We start from the raw sequence: 4520 nt of genomic DNA, 5'->3' as shown, positions 1-4520 counted from the left end.
CGGCAGACACGGGGAGCCTGACCACCAGTGAAGACTGAGGCAAAGAACTTATTGAGCACCTCAGCTTTTTCCACGTCTGAGGAAGCCAATTCTCCATCCTCATTTACCAGAGGGGGAACACTCTCCTTGACCTGTCTCCTCCTGCCTATGTACCTGTAGAACCCCTTCTTGTTATTTTTCACATCCCTAGCCAAGCTCAGCTCTACCTGCGCCTTGGCTTTTCTGATCCTATCTCTACACATGCGGACAACAGCCCTATATTCCTCACAGGATACACAACCCTGCTTCCACTTCACATACATTTCTCTCTTTTCCCTCAGTTTAAGCTGCAGGTCCTTGCTCAGCCATGCCGGTCGCCCGCCTCCTCTGCTCGATTTCTTTTGCTGGGGAACAGAGAGCTCTTGCAAAAGAAAGTTTTAGCTAACAACAGTTTTAGCTAACAAAGTTTTAGCTAACAACATCACGAAACTTTTCTGCAGTTGAACTAACTAGCTATCCTGAAGCTGTTTAGAAACTGATTTTTTCATTGCTAGAGTAATTGACCCATTTTTACATTAATTTAATGATATCACTTAATCATAAAAAAATGGCAGCAGCAAGAGAACGTATATTCAGAAGAAATAACATTTATTAAAGACAGAATACTAGGGGAAATTTAGTCATTTTTCCTTTTGTCCAGAAATTAAGTGATTAGCTGTAGATGTAGAAACAAGGTAAATTAGATATAGAAATTAAGTAAAATCCTATACTGTTTTAGATTATTTACGAAGCCTCCATTAGAAGAGATTATTAGTCAACAATATTTTATCTTAGGATTAATTTTTTGGTTTCTGAAGAGAGAAGAAAAAATATCCGAGGAGTCCTTCATTTTAGAGTAGAAAAATCTGGCAAAATTCCAAGGGACAAAAGATAAAGAGGTCATGCTACACACAGGGGAAGGGGAAAAAATCTCATGCTGTCCCTTCAATGACTTGGTTGCAGTCTCTGACATCTCCCCGAGAATACAGAGCAGAGCAGGTTGCCTTGAAATCAGCCTTGTCTGATCTAGTGGGTAAGTTACAAGCAAGTGAAGAATCTGTCAGATTCACCTGCCAGTGCTTTTTGTCACACATGGGTCAAAAACAGTCTCAGCATTGCAAGTCAGCAAGAGCAGTTAGACTACACAGGGAGGCAAGGACTGGAAAACAGAGGCAAAACAGTGATGTCATTTATTCGCTATTGGTGATGTGGCTAAGTAAATTAAAGGCTTCTAGAATACATTATAATGGAAATTGTGATGCATCTCTGGAGAAGCTAACTAGACATTCAGTGGTTTGACATAATTATGCAGGCTGCTCTGAAAGTAATGCCTCCTCTTTTATTTTGTTGGCCCATGAAATCAGAGGGAGATGCTTGTGGTATGGCAGTAGAGGCTGAACCTTCCTGCCTATATTCTGTTCAATTTTGTTGCTGTGCAACAGATGGCAGCAGAGGGGCAGTCTGACAAAATGGCATCTGACATGGAAATGTGTCTGAAGCAAAAGACTGTAATTGAATTCCTCCTTGCAGAAAAAAAAAAAAATACACCCATTGACATTCATCAACACTTGCTGAATGTTTACAGAGATGAAACAGTGAATGTGAGCATAGTAAGGCTGTGAGTGGTGTTTCTGCAGTGGCAACAGTGACATGAAAAATAAGCCACGTTCCAGATGGCCATGTGTGGCTGTCACATCATGAAATTAGTAGTGTCTCTATCAGCTCATCCATGTGAACTGGTGGATTATGACCAGGAACTGTGTACAGAGCTGCATATTGGCTTTAGTGCTTTGAAAATGATGTGGCAATGCTAGAATATCACAAAGTTTGTGCTAGGTGGATCCCACAAATACTCACATGGGAACAGAAAGAAAACTCTGTATGCAAGTTTGTTAGGACCTATTGAACCAGTACAGGGATGAAGGTGACAGTTTCCTGGACTGCATGATTACCAGTGATGAGATGTGGTGTCACTACTATGAGCCGAAGTCTAAATGGCAGTCCATGGAGTAGCAACATGAGAATTTTTCATCAAATAAAAAGTTCAAGACTCAGCCCACAGTGGGTAAAGGCACGTGCACTGTCTTGGGATAGGAAAGGGGTGACCCTTCTGGATTTCCTGGAACCCATACAAATCATCAAATCTGACCACACCATTGCAATGCTGACTAAGCTGAAGGCTCAGAATTCCAGAGTCAGGCCAGAGAATAAGACAAACATTCTCTTGCAACAGGATAACACCAGGCACCAACACCAGTTTGAAGGCTGTGGAGCACATTGCCAATCTTGGCTGAACTGCCCTACCCCCACACCACACCCACTTTTTAGTTTGGATTTGGTGCCTTCTGACTTCCATATATTCAGGCCGAACATAGAATCATAGAATATCCCAAGCTGGAAGGGACCCATAAGCATCATCAAGTCCAACTCCTGACTCCACATAAAACCATGCAAAAATCAGACCATATGTCTGAGAGCACTGTCCAGATACTTCTTGATCTCCAGCAAGCTTGGTGCCATGACCACTGCCCTGGGCAGCCTGTTCCAGGTTCTCTTAGTGAAGAACCTTTTCCTGATATCAAACCTGAACCTCCCCTGTCACAGTTCCATGCCGTTCCCTCAGGTTCTATTGCAGTCACCAGAGAGAGGAGATGAGTGCCTGCCCCTCTGCTCCCACTTGCGAGGAAGCTGCAGGCTGCCATGAGTTCTCTCCTCAGAGTCCTCTTCTCTGGGCTGAACAAACCAAGAGATTTCAACCACTCCTCATATGTCTTCCCTTCTAGACTCTTCATCATCTTTGTAGCCCTACTTTGTATACTATCTAATAGTTTATGTCCTTTTTGTACTGTGATGTCCAAAACTGCACTCAGTACAGAAGGTGAAGCTGCACCAGTGCAGTGAAGAGCTGGATGAAAGATGGAATTCACGGGCAACATTTTCCTAGCTATGATACTGTCACAGCGGCTGTGAAACAGCAGATCACCACGACCGATGCAGATTTTTATAAGTATGGCATGTAGGCTTTTGTTAATCACTGATGAAAATGCATAGCTAATGGTGCTGACTATGTTGAAAAAGAGTGTTTTGTAGCTGAAAATTTGCTCTATCAAATACTGTAAGCGTGTTTTTTGTATTTGTTGTAGTTTCCAAGAAAATAAATAGGAGAATTTACTTTCAGTGTGACACAGTAGGTACCAAAACAGTGGAAACTTCAGTCTGACTGAATATTAGCAACTCAAAAGAACACAGTTTATACTCAGAAGATGCTTCTGATAAAGGAGAAAATAATGCAGATCATAGGAATGCTTGAAAATCATCTTTAAAAATCCAGTACCAAGATTTATGTAAACAAATATTAGAGAAGAAATACAGTGGTTGAATTGTAGACAGTAGCAAGCATTTGATTAGTAAATGTGAGAAAATCTGTAGTGTTAGGAAAAGTGACTTTAAAATCACTTAACTGAGGCTTTAAGTCCTCACTTCTAACAACGGCAGCTTAGTAAAAGGTTCTGTCTAGGACGAGCTTCCAGCAGACCCAGGGATCGTGCATGCAGATGGTCTGACAGGAGTTCAACTGTTCAAAGCTACCAGTGGATCTGCCAGCCCTGTAAATCACAAGTGTAGGCTGTATACACACACACACATATGTTGGTTTGTTTCCTAAAGTTGTGAGGGGAAAATCCTAGTGCTGCAACCAAATGCAAGGAATCAGTAGCCCCTACCACTGCAGAGTCCACAGTCTCTGTATCTATTTGAGAAACAGATAGAATGAAAGCTGAAAGCCATGGAAAATGCAGGGAGACAAAACCTACATGTTCTATGAAGCAGAATGATAAAAACAAAATTTCCTAGAGTAATTTGGTGGCACCTATACTTTTCTGATATATTTTTCATACATCATGAAGTAGTCTCTTTATGGGCAGCAATAGCATTCATACACTTCCAGCAGAAACAAGTAAGAAATGGTTCTGCTTAATGTAACTACCCTTCAAGTCCATCCTGAGTGTCTGCTAAAACTACACAGAAGGAGAAAAACACCAAACGTTTCAAATCTGAACGTTATACAGTGAATTGGGATGGAGTTAGGAAGAACATCAGTATGCAAACAGTTTTATTTTTTTTTCCCCAAGAACGCCTGCTTTTATAACTCATAACTGTTCAAGATGTCAAATCTGTTAGCTGCGTGGAGGAGGGCAGGAAAGAAGACGTGCCCCTACTCTGCCTTATCACTAAGCAACGGCACACTCCACTCATTTCTCCACCTGCTGCGGAAAGCGCAAGCACCTTTACTTTCTAACACACCTAGGCATGCATCCCATGTGTTCAGCTTTCTGACTATGAAATCATCTTCCTTAAGATCTCCCCTTCTTCCTCCCTGGGAAATGAATCCTGCTGGTTTCAACCAGTTCTACATAGCAAAAATAGAGCAATGTCACCATAACTATAATAGAATAAGTTTGACTGCCACGTACCTACCCTCTCTCACTTTTTGCTCTAGTGCA

Source organism: Numida meleagris, chromosome 2 (assembly GCF_002078875.1).
Source record: "Numida meleagris isolate 19003 breed g44 Domestic line chromosome 2, NumMel1.0, whole genome shotgun sequence".
Lineage (NCBI taxonomy): Eukaryota > Metazoa > Chordata > Aves > Galliformes > Numididae > Numida > Numida meleagris.
This window is presented reverse-complemented; position numbering follows the sequence as displayed.